The 15,261-nt window shown below is 34.9% G+C and overlaps 1 long non-coding RNA gene across 1 annotated transcript; it reads right to left on the reverse strand.

Annotated features, from left to right (window-relative positions):
* Positions 1-761: 761 nt before the first annotated feature.
* Positions 762-10,475, reverse strand: LOC127867153 (uncharacterized). The gene is made up of 5 exons (XR_008043332.1): positions 10,305-10,475; positions 10,025-10,089; positions 9,380-9,809; positions 1,073-1,137; positions 762-857 (listed from the first exon to the last, which is right to left on the reverse strand). It is a non-coding gene; the product is annotated as an uncharacterized LOC127867153 (long non-coding RNA).
* Between the last annotated feature and the right edge of the window lie 4,786 nt (positions 10,476-15,261).

The raw sequence follows: 15,261 nt of genomic DNA on the forward strand, positions 1-15,261 counted from the left end.
TGACAAAAATGTTACCGCGGTAACAATTTTGTCACCGCTGTGATATATATTTTTAGCTGTTGGCGTATCTGTACTTTTGACAGGGTACGTCATACATGAAAAGGGTCCTCGGATGTTTCGCCCCCAAGACGTTTCGGCCCCTGGTCGTTTCGGCCCTGGTCGTTTCAAGTTATTTTATAATCCAGCGATATATTGTATGGATAATCTGATAAACAATAAATCCGTCATTGCACATGTATTTCTTCTGGTAATACAAAGCCGCTGTGAAGTCAGGATGCGAGCTTGAGTTCGTATGCAGTCCTTGTTCAAAAGTACAAACACATAGAACAGAGGCCACCGATATTGATGCCGACGACATTGCTCCAAATTGGGATTTGGGTTTTAACAAAAGCGACATCGGTCACAACGTAACCGACGAGGACTTGGACGGTACGCGGGAAGAAGGAAATGTGCAAGATATCGAAAGGGACGACACAACGCAGGCAGAGGAGAATATGCAGGACGAGGGACCCGTCAACGAAACTACCGGAAGCATGGACGACGAAGAAGATATAGAAAGGGACGACTCAACGCGGGCAGAGGAAAAAATGCAGTTCGAGGGAAACATCAAGGAAACTACCGGAAATATGGACGATGAAGGAAATATCGAAAGGGGCGACACAACCAGAAACGAGGACGACAGCATAGACGACAATGACGTGTAACCATTGGTTACGGGTGTTGTAAACCAATACACAAGATAAATTTATAATTCAAGACAGTTTCCAAGTTCACTTCTTTTAATAAGGTTAGAAGTTCATAATCAAATTATGCAGAAGAAATAACTGGTATCCCAGAGTGAATCTCAATCGAAGGATCTGAAATATATAAAACAATAAAATACTAAACAATAAACAATAGTTCTGTTCTAGTGGCCTTAACATGTAATTTATATGACTCAACCATTCATATAAGATCCATGCACAACAATGACAACAATAATCATAAATACAGCAACGCAGCATCAACAACTTTCCAATTAATGAGTTAACAAATATTTCATTCAACACAATACAATTTATACAATTCTTACCAATTTGTGGAATTGAGTCCCCTTTTCTCTTTCTCTTCCTTCAATCCTCTCTCACCCTACTGGTGCTGTAAATTAGAGCATGCAAACAGATATTATGGTGTTTCAACTGAGTGTATAAGTTGTTATCTAAAAGTGAATATACTAATTTGCTGCCATTCTGAACATTCGCGAAATCATATGATTTGAACATTTAACATGTTCAAACCTCAAACAAAATACAAAGAAAACAATGCATTGCAACCGTTTTCAATAACATACAATCAAATACAAACATACGAACCAATATTGACCACTAGAGTGAAGTTTTAACTGGTGGTTTTAGATTACATAAAAATGTCTTCCACCTTTTCCCTCGGATATAATCATGTGATCACACTCAAGAAAATATAATGTTAAAATAATAGGTAAGGGTTATAAACCACTATTAAGACAAATCGGGAGAAAGTCGACCCGGTCACATACTCCCCCACTTCGAGAAATGACGTCCCGTCATAGACCCAATCAGTCAAATCCGTCAATCTTCCATAACTTATCTTCTAGGTACTTATTAAAAGCAACTACATTGTATTTATTACAAATAATACTATACAAGATCTAAACGACAAAAAAATGTCAACTACATTACACTCAATCACTACATAATAGTAACTGCACCAACCAATCCAAGCTCCTCCTCCCCACCTTTTAACTGCGACCTCGCAGGTCTTATTAAAATCTAAAATATATTTTAATTTTATTTATTTATTATTAACATTTTATTTTAATTTAGTTTTATTATTGTATACATTTATATTAAAGACAAAAGATTACATTGACTATAATTTTGTTAATCATTTATATTTATATTGTTTTGATTAACTTAAACTATAATGAACAATTAATATATATTTTTAATGATGTTGTTTTTTTTTTTTTTTTTTTTTTTTTTTTAGTTATGCAAGATTATATGTATCTCATATTTAAGATAAACACAATTTCTATCATAAATTATGTGATGTAACTGTAATTGATGTAACTGTAAGCAATACACAGTTATATACAAATTAAACCTTAATACAATCTAAAACATGCATGTACATACAACAATATTATATCATGTATTATATACATGTATCAATACTCAACATAGCATTGAACATTTACATGTTGTGAAATGATTTGTATTCAGAAACCAAATATAACAATCAGACAATAATGTCTAAATAATACTTCTATGAAATCATTTCAATGCACATGTAATTGTTAAAACTATATACAAGTTTACACACATATTTTAAAATCAATGTAAAAAAACATATCAAATCCTGTCAGTTTTCACTGAAATATTGCCCCAACTAATTTATTGGCAATTTCAACCTCCATATCTTCCAAAACCCCTGAATTAAGTAAAATATTTAAATTCATTATTTTACTTTCTAGTGTTTCTGGTGTCGTTGAGGTCATTAGATACGCACCATATCTATCGGGTGGTTTTCTAGGCCTCACAGATCTTCGAAGTTGAGGAACAGGTGGTGTTTTACTCTTAACACTTCCACTATGATCTATCTCATGTCTTGAACTTTCTGCATTAATTTCTATACCACTACTGTTCCTATTCTTTTCCTGTGGTTCTATTTTATTTGCCTCTATATGTTCAGATGTAATTCCTGTATTCACTTCATCTGGTACAATATCCTCACTAGCCTCTGAATTATCAGCTTTGGGCTCAACATTCTCCTTTGTATCCAACCCTTCAGGTTGATTACTTACAGCATCTCCCACTGCAACATTATCTGACTCAACATTTGTTTCAGACTCTGATTCTGAATCAACACTCAGATTTTCAATCTCCTGATTCTTACTCTTAGTGACTGAAGCATGGGCGTCCCCATTTGCCAATGTAGTATATACAAAGTACGCTTCCTCTTCACTTTCGGAATCATCATTTCTGGTGACGTCACCTAACTCCTTTTTCACTGAAACGTCTGTTTCATAATCTTTGCACTGCTCAGCAATCAATTCTTCACTTTCATTTTCCTGTCCCTCTATTCGAAACAAATGGTTTCGATGTAATACTCTTTCTTTTCCAATATCTTCATTTCTGACTTTGAATACAGGTATATCATCCCTTGGCTGTTGCACAACTTCAAATACTTCATTTTCATATTTGTCTTCAATTTTATGTTTGCCATCAAATGCCAGTCGTTTAACTAAAACTTTATCTCCTACAGATATTTTGACAGCTTTTGCTTTTTTGTCATAGCCTTTTTTCTGTTTAGTTTTGGCTTTTTCTGTATGAATTTGTACTATCTTTCTGGTAGTGTCCATTCTTTCTTTCAGCTCTTTAATGTAGTCATCTGTCTCCTTACTAACTGTTTGGTCTCTGATTTTTTCAAATGTTGCATCAATAGGAAGTCTCGGCTTCCTTCCAAACATTAATTCATATGGTGAATACCTTGTTGACTCATGTGATACACAGTTATAAGAATATACAAGATGTCCGATGTACTTTTTCCAAACTTTTTTCTGTTCATTATTCAAGGTTCCAAGCATATCCAATAAGGTTCTATTAAATCTCTCAGGCCCTGAATTGCCTTGAGGATGGTAAGGTGTTGTATGGCTTTTTTTAATGTCTGTTAATTTACAAAGTTCCTTGATAATGTCGCTTTCAAAATTAGCACCCTGGTCCGAATGTAAACGTGTTGGTATTCCGTAATTCACTACAAAGTTGTTATAAAACGCTTCAGCTGTTGTTTTCGCAGTTTGATTTTTTGTCGGTATGGCAACAGCATATTTTGTGTAATGATCTGTGATAATCAAGATGTTACTGATACCTCCTTTAGATGGTTCCAGAGTCAAGTAGTCGAAACAAACTAATTCCAAAGGATATGTTGTGGTAATACTCACTAGTGGAGCTCTACCTACAACAGACTTCCGCCTTAAACATCTATCACATTTGTTCACATAATCATCTATTTCAGCTGCCATCCCTGGCCAGTAAAATCTCTCCCTCATCAACCTCATTGTTCTTTCTTTTCCGGGATGGCCTACATTGTCATGTACTCCTTTTAGGATATCTTTTTTGCAACAGTCTGGTACAACAAGTTGTTCTATAACTTGATCTTCATCATGTATTACTCTATATAAAATTCCACGTTTAATTTTAAAATTGTTGAACTGTTTTTTCATAATAAAATCATTTTTTGTCATGAATACAGATGGAATTGTCTCATCTATTTTGTATTTTCTCCAACGATCAATGAACTGATCTTGCCTTTGCATTCTTCTGATTTTTCTTAATTCTTTTTGTGCTAGTCCTTGACCTATTTCATCAATTTCCTCAAAATTGAGAGAAGCCATAGGCAAAGTTTCAATGTATGAATTTACAGTAATCATACCGTTACATATTGCCTTTACCGTGTGTTCATCAATTGTTACCATTTCTGCATTATTATTTACAACCCGTTCATATGGATACCTACTCATCCCATCAGCATCTGTATTTTGCATGCCTGGTCTGTAAGCAATATCAAATGAGTATTGTCCTAATGCAGCTACCCACCTCTGACCAGTTGCATCCAACTTCGCACTAGACAGGATATGAGTAAGCGGGTTGTTATCAGTAATAACTGAAAAGTGATTTAAAGATAGGTAGTCTGAAAACTTTTCAGTCACTGCCCACTTAAGAGCTAGGAATTCCAACTTAAAGGCACTGTAATTTCTTTCGGCTTTGTTCAAGGCACGGCTTGCATAAGCAATAACCCGTTTCTTATCTTCTTGAGTCTGGTATAGGACAGCACCTAAAGCTTTTATTGACGCATCGGTATGCAACTCAAAGCGTTTATTGAAATCAGGATACGCTAAAATTGGAGGAGAACATAAAATGTGCTTCAGTTTATCAAATATCTCTTGTTCATTGTCAGTCCATTTCCAAAGTTTATGATGTTTTGATTTGCCCTTTTTAACTGATGTTGGAGGAAGCAATTCTGATAATGGCCTTGTAATTTTGCTAAAATCCTTGACAAATCTGCGGTAATATCCCGCAAAGGCTAGAAATGAGCGCAATTCATCCGCATTTTCAGGTGTAGGCCAGTCCTTTACTTTTTGTATTTTTGCAGGGTCCGTTTCAATACCGTCTGCACTGACCACATGACCTAGAAAATTGACTTTTGTCTGGAAAAAAGAGCATTTCTCAGCAGCTAGTTTCAGATTACATGATTTCAATTTCTCAAGTATGATATTTAATCTTTCTAAATGTTGTTCATATGTGTCACTATATATAATTAGGTCATCCAGAAATATTACGCAGATTTTCATGTTTAGTCCTTGTAGGCATTCCTCCATTAATCTTTGAAAAGTGGCTGGCGAATTGCTCAAACCAAACGGCATTTTGTTGAACTCATAGAATCCTAAGGAATCAACTGTGAATCCTGTGCGTTCCTTGTGGCTTTCCTCTACCTCAACCTGGTGATACCCGGACTTCATGTCTATAGTAGAGAAAAACTTCGCCCCATTTAAGCAGTCAAACACTTCTTCGATTCGTGGTAATGCATATGCGTCCTTAACTGTTTTATCATTCAACATTCTATAATCGACGCACATCCTAAGTTTACCATTTTTCTTTCTTACTAATACAACATTGCTTGTCCATGGTGATTTTGATGGTCTAATTATTCCCCCTTCTAAAAGCTGGTTAATGTGTTGTATTACTTCTTCTATCATTTGAGGTGGAATTCTGCGATGTCTTTGCTTAAAGGGTCTTTCATCTATTAAAACTATCCTATGTTTTATTTTGTTGCATACTCCTATGTCAGTTTCTGAAGTTGAAAAAATGTCTTTATGTGTCCTAAGTAAGTGTTTTAATTTCTCTCTCTGTTCAGTTGACAATATTCTGTGTTCGTCAATGTTCAATGTGTCTATTATTTCTTCATGTTCAGTATTGAGAGTGCAATTTTCCTCTTTTGTAACAGTTACTGGTTGCAGTTCACACAATATAGCTTTTGGTGAAATAACAACAGTGTTGGTTGTCAGATTAGATAATGTAACAATAACATGTTTCTGATCCGACTTCACATTCACAACTGCCGGTGTCACATCTACATATAATGGCAAGTTGCTGTGTTCTGACTCATGCAACAATGCTGTTGTATCAGGGTAATTAACAGTCCGGTCAATGTACCCATTCAATTCCAAGCACTCATTTGGCTTTAATAAAACTTTGTGCGGAACTGCACATCTTATTAAAGCAATTTTATTCTTATTCTTTTTAAGGTCTTTTTCTCTTATTACCATGGATCTTAAACTAAGGTACCAAGGGGTGTGAAGTTTAGCTTTTTGTAGAAAAGTATCTCCAAAGTTTTGTTTGCATTCTGTCAAATATTCTTGTAATATATTGGTGCCTATGATTACTGGTACTCTGGAAGAGTAATGAGTGTCAGGTGACACAAGAAACAAACAATGTTTCAATGTAGACCTAGGCAAACCTTCATCAATCTTCAAATCAATTTCAATATATCCAATATATGGCAATTCTTTACCATCCGCGCATTCAATTTTCAAAAGAGTGTTTAAAGGTTGTATCTCAATATTTACCAGTTGATTTTTATGAAAAGACTCTGATATAACGCTGACACAACTGCCTGTGTCTAAAAGTGCAAGTGTCTGGATGTCATTTATACAAACTTTGACTTCATTTGTTTCGCCAACAAGTTGAGGGTCTATCCTATGTGTGCCTACGTTCGACCCTGTTACCGAGGCACTTACACTTTTGGGCATTGCCATTGTTTGTGCCCTTTTTCTCTACATTTGAAACAAATGACCTCTGCATTTGCAGGACAGTCTCTCATAACATGCCCTTTTTCATGGCATTGATAGCATTCTACATTGAACGCCATGCTTTGAGGTCTAAAGTTTCCTCTAGGTGCATCAGCACCTCTACCCCTATAGAAATTACCATGGCCACTGCCCCTATCATAAGAAGTGCTACGACCACCTCTAAAATTACTTGTCGCATAAGCATTACGACCCTGACCCCTGTAATAATTTCTTCCTATGTAATACTGGGGCGCTTCCTGCTTTTTCTCCATCTGGTCTATTCGATGGTTCAATTGTTTAAGCAATTCTTTCATTTCCGATAGATCAGACTGCTCTTTCGTTTCAACATTTACAGCAGGTTTACATGTTTTCGTTTCCCCAACTGACTCCTTCATATCTGCTTCTATCTTCCTTAATTCTCGCTTAAATTCATCGTATTCAACCAGCTTGTCACATTGGTAAGTTGACAGATGCTTCAAATCCTTTTTTAATCCAGCATGTAGAACAGTTTTCAACACATCCATGTCAGATCGTTTCAAAGCCTTCAGATGAATGGCAGTTTCAAATAATTCCTCTAACCTAGCGGCATAGGCTGAAACAGACTCTCCTGTCTGTTGTTGGCTAGAATAAAATTTCCGCATTACACTTTCACGCGACTCTATACAACCATATGTGCTGTCAAGCTTCTGCATGACTCCTTGAAGAGTCACATCAGGTCCTAGACGACGTAGTACATCGCCAGCACTTCCTTTCACAGCACGTCGAACACCCAATAAAACTTGTTCTGATTTGAACACCTTGCTGTTGACTGTGGCCTCCACCTCATACTTGAAAGTATCCCATGTGACTTCCCCTTTCCCTTGATCTCCGAAGAATATGGACAGTTTTGGGTATTGATAACCCACTTTAACTTCAGTCGCTTTAGGCACCACATGTTCCGGCTCTTCACTTTTCACACTTCCGAACGCTTGTGCAATTCTTAGCATATCTTGTGGAGTGTCACACTTCGGTTGGATACCAAAAATTTTCAAGGCTTCCAACAACTTAACTTCGTCCTTTGTTAAGTCTACCGGTCCCGTCGCCATGTTGAATTTTCCTTCTTCTTGTTGCTCCTCCTCAGAATCAGCCATTTAACAAACTTTTCCACTAAGCAGTTTAATGTTTATAACTATGCACAAAGTTTAAATGTCACTCACTATTAATTGTCTTTCACACATAAAAGTCAAAATCACTTTTTAATAAGTCTATAATACACCTGTGAAGCACTGAATGGCCGAAGATTTTCACTATGTCTGTAAATTTCAATATCCAAAACAACCCGTTGTACAAAAAATAAAATGTCAAACAGCACAACATAATACAATCATGATAACATTCATTCACAATAAAATTCACATATCTTAAAATGTAATAGCAGTATACTTTTATGTTAAAGTTATAAATGGCATACACTAATCACAGCTATGATCAATGTAATTAAAAAGTTTATTTTTTTTTTTTTTTATTATTATTTATTTTACTTATATAATTAATTGGTATTAAATAATTATTTTATTTTAATCTCTTTAAACAGTTTAAGTGTGTTTAATAAAATTATTAACTTTGATTTAATGAACTATTTAACAATAGCTTTAGGGTAAATACGCACAAGGTGCGCTTATTATGAAGTATAAAAACTTTACGGTAAACCGAACAATGTTTGTAATATCTCCTGTCGTTCAGAAAATTCCCAATTTCAATTATACAGAACCAAGTTATAATCCTAATCTGTGGTAAAACTACAGAACAGGATGAAAAAAACACTTAATTAAACTATGAAATGTGTCGGTCATACATGTATTTGCATATATATGTATGAACTCTTTTTCTGAAAAGAAATATCTGACAAAACTGAAATTTAAACAGAATTATATTTATATTGGTTGAATAATTATTTAATAATGTAGAAATTACAATATGTAATACAAAATATTGCAATAAAAGACTTTTGTTTCAAAACTTTTTTTAGTTGGCACAACTACCAAATCTAACTAAATTTCTAATACTACATAGTAAAACTGCTGAACTATTTACTTGTCAATAGTCACGAAATGTCAGCACCAAATGTCAACTTCAAGGTCAACACAGACAGATATTCCAGTTAATAACCAGGAACAGAACAGAAAATATTGAATATGGGTCAGCAATAAAAAATAACTGAAACGGTTGCAACACTATCAAAAGTAATGTAGAGTAATAAAAGTAAATTCAGAATAGCAGCAATGTGATTATTAATGAAATATTAGTAAGAATGCCAATATTAAATACTGTATTCCGCCACCAATTAATTAAAGTGAATCCTGTGAAATCTCTTCAAAAATCACTTTCGTACTTACAATATCATACACAATGGAAATAAACAAGATGTTACAGTTTTTTTCCAACCCACCTTTTTTTGTTTTAAAGAAATTAATAAAATATGGCCAAAATCAAAACTGTAACAACTGCAAAATTTCCTCTAAAAATATTACTTACAAATCTGCTGTTTTTCTTTTTCTGGCCACCAGAACACAATATATTTATTAAAATAATAACACTGTTTCAAGTCCTAATTGCACAATAGTTTTGTGCGTTAATAAATGTCCACATGAAGTGTTGGTTCTAGAAGAAATCCTTCGGATAAGTCGTGATGTCCTGTACATGTACAAGTTGGAGCCTAGGCCTGTATACCGGTGACGATGGTCTTGAAGAATGCGCTTGTCTGATCAGATTCCTACATCTGTGGATAATTTACGTTGGGCGCCATTTGTAACCATTGGTTACGGGTGTTGTAAACCAATACACAAGATAAATTTATAATTCAAGACAGTTTCCAAGTTCACTTCTTTTAATAAGGTTAGAAGTTCATAATCAAATTATGCAGAAGAAATAACTGGTATCCCAGAGTGAATCTCAATCGAAGGATCTGAAATATATAAAACAATAAAATACTAAACAATAAACAATAGTTCTGTTCTAGTGGCCTTAACATGTAATTTATATGACTCAACCATTCATATAAGATCCATGCACAACAATGACAACAATAATCATAAATACAGCAACGCAGCATCAACAACTTTCCAATTAATGAGTTAACAAATATTTCATTCAACACAATACAATTTATACAATTCTTACCAATTTGTGGAATTGAGTCCCCTTTTCTCTTTCTCTTCCTTCAATCCTCTCTCACCCTACTGGTGCTGTAAATTAGAGCATGCAAACAGATATTATGGTGTTTCAACTGAGTGTATAAGTTGTTATCTAAAAGTGAATATACTAATTTGCTGCCATTCTGAACATTCGCGAAATCATATGATTTGAACATTTAACATGTTCAAACCTCAAACAAAATACAAAGAAAACAATGCATTGCAAACGTTTTCAATAACATACAATCACATACAAACATACGAACCAATATTGACCACTAGAGTGAAGTTTTAACTGGTGGTTTTAGATTACATAAAAATGTCTTCCACCTTTTCCCTCGGATATGATCATGTGATCACACTCAAGAAAATATAATGTTAAAATAATAGGTAAGGGTTATAAACCACTATTAAGACAAATCGGGAGAAAGTCGACCCGGTCACAGACGCAACAAATTTTTCGTTTAATATCATCAATAGAGAAATAGAAGTCAATACAGAAACTCAAGAAAAGTAAGTTCGCTAGAATTTTTATTAGCATAATACTATTTGATGAAATGACATTGAACACGAACCGATGATATTCGCATTGTACCAATAATATTAGTAAAATCAGATTTTATTACCATTAATCTGGTATCATGACTTTGTATTACAGCTCTGTGTTGGACGAATCCCTGGATTCGTCGACCATTGACGTACAACGTACAACGTATGAAGTATTTGAAAAAGGCAGCAAAAGAGGCGGGAAGCTGTCGGTGAGCAGTGCCGGCTTCACGTATGGTGTAAAGGTATAAGCACATCATTATACATTATAACATGTACAATAATTGCATTGTATAAGCCTATTTCTAAAGAGTGTGTTGTTCGATTACTTTGAGAAATCTTGCATTATATTTAAGAAAAACCTGAAGAAGTCCACCCTTTGGGGGTGCAGTGTCCGAAGTAAAGTGATGAGGTGGCACGCCACTGTCTTACAGGTCGGTGAAACATTCACAGAGGGGTCTCAGCGTCACTTGCACGCAGCCGATCCCTGTGTGATGTCTAAAATGCAAGTTAAAACCAAGGTAATTGCACACGTAAAAGTTAATAAAAGTAAAAGTAGCAAAAGTACTATAATAAAATTGATGTATATAGGTGTTAATGTAAGTAAAAAATAAAACTTGTCAAAAATAAGTACTTTATTGAATAAATTTCCAGGCACAAGTTGGGTCTCGTTGTCAACTTTTTAAATCGGCTAGAGAGTTGGTGGAATAAGCAATGGATTCCGTGCCAATGACACAGCCGAATTTATTCATACCGGAAAATGTTGCACGTGCTGTAAACCGCCACAGGTACAAGGAAAGACCGGCAAATCCCACGGACCTATCGTTTGAGGTAATCATTGAAATTTGACGGCGCACTTGTATTTTTACTGACATTTTATAACGTTGCATAAGTATGTGATTTGCATGTTATTTATGTTATGTATCTTCTAATTATAGATCAACTATGACTATCTACAATGCAGAGATTTCATCATTGGGGACATTCCGGTGCAAGAGGCCAGACACATCCTGTTCGCCACCCAAGACCAACTCCGTTTGTTGCGAAGTACTAAACGGTGGTTTATCGACGGAACATTTAAGGTAAAAATCTAATTAGCAGTAACTGCATATCATAATCATAAACTATAAATTTTACCCAAAAGAAAGGTTTATTACTTCAGTATCATAGAAGAACAAGCATATACATATATAATTGCTCAGTTTGTGTATTGTTTTCTTTTAGATTGTCGACGCACCTTTCAACGGCGGTCAACTTATGTCCATTCACGCCTTCATGGAGAAAGATGAGAATTGCAAGCAGGTACCATTCATGTTTGCCCTAATGTCAAGACGACGTCGCGACGATTACACCGCTGTGTTCCGGAAGTTAATTGACGTCTTGGGCACTGCTCAAGTTGAGGAATTAATGCTTGATTTTAAGCAAGGTATTACAAAATTAAATAGTCGATTGCAAGTTACTCTTACAATCCTATTGCAATTTGCAGTGTCAATTAGATAATTAGTTTATACATAAATACGATTATGATTGATCTTTCAGCTGCTTGGTTGGCTGTGCGTGAATGCTTCTCCGGTGCCATTGTGAAAGGCTGTGTGTTCCACTGGACCAAGGCTGTTTGGGCGCGGGTGATGGACCTCGGTTTGAAGCCTGCGTATATGCAGCGGTCCTCGGCCTTCAATCTCATTCGCCAGCTGTTGTGCCTGCCATTCCTACCAGCACAACACATTGGCCCAACATTTATGTAGTTTGCCGAGCACGAAAGGGCACACCCAGAGCGCGAAAAAAGAAACAGACTGATGGATTACATTTTCGCCAATGGCTTGACCATCCTATATTCGATGTTGACAGTTGGTCCGTGTTTGGTTACCAGATCCGAACAAATAACGACGTTGAAGGTAATATTTCTTTTCTTCCCCCCCATTCTGTTTGTAATGTAATAATCGCTCCTATAATGCCTCTATTTAATATTTCTTCAACTGTCTGTTTTTTTGTTGGTAAAATATCAGTATTCTCAGACATTCATAAGTGAATAAAAAATATCATCCATTATACATGTTCATATATCTTTTTGCGCTGTGCGTATTTGTAATAGTTCATTTTAATATACTTCAGGATATCACCATCGGTTGAACTCGCGAGGTGGTCACCGCGGTCTGACATTCTACAGATTAGTTCCTGTGCTGCTCAGTGAGTGCAAGCAGGCACAACGGCACGCAGCCCTGATCGCATCCGGCAGCAATGACGGCACAAACAGAGTACGCCGGTACAGACGACTCTCCCAAATGATAAGCGAGTTGTTTGAGCAATACTCTGCAGGTGAGCTCACGACCACCCACTACCTGCGAGCTTGCGCAAAACTCTATGGACCGCCAGACATGGAGTAATTTACGCTGCATCGCTTATACCCAGTAGGCAAACCCACTACCTGCGTGCTTTCGGGAAACTATGGACTTTTCTTCATGTTGATTGCTTCTAACAATAAAGATGCTTTCATTGTCATTTAGTACTGAATTATCGTATGTGTCCATCATGTTGTTTTATACTGTTATTTTAAGTTATTTTATGTCAGATAAATAAATTAATACAATAGAACATTTTTTGTTGTTGATTTTTTCGTTACTTCATTATATATATATATATATATATATATATATATATATATATATATATATAAATACTATCGCCACCTTAGGGCGAATTGCGCAAAAACACAGCACTTTGGCGATTTTTTTTAACTTCTTTAAACTAAGTTTATGTTTAATAAAAATCTCATAATTAAATAATTTAAGAGAAAAACATTGTAAAACTATGAAAAAATATTTTAAATTTTGCACAATTATATGTTAAATTTCTAAATTTTCATTTTCGACTTAATTCTATTTCTACCTAATGCCAAAAAACCCATATAGAAATTTCACTTTACCTCTTCAATGCACTTGGGAGAAGGGAACTTAATACCGAAAACATACTAATTTACGCTCTACTTCTCTAAGACTGTTGATAAATTTAGCAAAAATAAATATTTAGATAATAAATAATAAATAAAAATATATTATGCCGATACACGTCTGTAAACGTAACAGCATAATTTTATTATGCGTTTATGATACTTTTCTTACAATTTAATATAATATTTAATATTTATAATATTTATGTATTATCCGCGTGCTGATTTTTCTCTGATCTAAAAATAGAACACATACACTAAGTAAATGTTAGGAATTAGGGTGCACTCAGATATATACGTTTATTTGATGAGATTCAATTGCTCTGTTCGATCACGACCTCGGCGATGCATTAAATTCATCCAAGTATTGTGTGCTTTTTGTTGGTTACTTCAGACATTTGTGGAACATTCAAGATCTTACATTTATTTCGACTCACCTATGGTCGGTGTTGTGCTAAACTGTTACGGCATTGCTTTGCACGAATGAATCAGTGTACGCCTTTTACTTCTGCTTAGTTATTTGTTTACAGTTTAGTGCTTGCATTTATTGCGCCTAATTTACGTCACATTTACTATCACGTGATGCTTCGAATAGCCAATTACCATGATGGTTAATATTCTTATCAATGTAAGTGTAATTACAAATATTATATAAATTCTAATTTTGATAACTGAATTAGTTCTCTGGTGGATTTTGATTAGCGTCTCTATAATGATGGCCAGCTAATGGTTAAAACAAAAACAAAACGAAACAACGTAAAAAACGACATTGAATAAAAGTGTGGTCATCTGCTTCGAACGTTCATTAAATACATAGCATTGCGAATTTAAAACTATTTGAGAGATCCCGAACCTCACACTTAGCCCAGCGATATAAAACACACATAAGTGTGAATAATCTTTTGTAATACAAATTGAAAGGCAATAAAAGAGAGCTTATAAATAATTTAATAACGGCTGGATTAATCAATGGTTAGAAGAAACCAAAGCAACAGAGTTATAGTTTGCTGGGGCACGATGCAATGAACGAAATAACAAGTATCAATTTTTCTTTTCGTTTGAACAAAAAAAACACAAATAAAACGCGTCTGCTAATTTATTTGATGCATGTTTTTGGTTTTCACTTACGCCAGTATTGTATCGAAGTATATGACAACGCATTCTCTTACTGTCGTAAAAATAAGACCTCTCGATATAAGATTTAACGATATGAAATAAATGTATACTTTATTATTATACTTTAAGAAGAAGAAAAAAACAGACAAACAAACATAACAGTGCACTCACACATATTGTGTATTAACTATTATACATAATACGGGTTCGATACATACAATATTCTCATTTGTACGAAATATTTGTTCTGATATCGCATAATTGGTATGCAATTGTCAAAAATTGTACGCCTGAATATTCATATACGGCTATAAATAAGCATGTTGCAATATACATATATTTTGCCATACAAGTTTTATAATTTCGCTTGCATCTTTCTATTTCTATGCATTTCCAGCATTTGAAGGGAATTTTAAATACAGCACTGACCGCAGTTTTATCTGATATTTTGTGATGCTATGCAATGTAGGACCATAGGCGGATCCCCTAAAATCGCCAAAGTAAAGTCAATTCATTTGATGTTTAACACTTAACTAGATCTTAATCACCTATTTAAACATGTCAAAGCATTCAACATCACTATAATCGTGGCGCTTCTGGGGAGCTTTGCCCCC

This window comes from Dreissena polymorpha, chromosome 2 (assembly GCF_020536995.1).
Source record: "Dreissena polymorpha isolate Duluth1 chromosome 2, UMN_Dpol_1.0, whole genome shotgun sequence".
NCBI lineage: Eukaryota > Metazoa > Mollusca > Bivalvia > Myida > Dreissenidae > Dreissena > Dreissena polymorpha.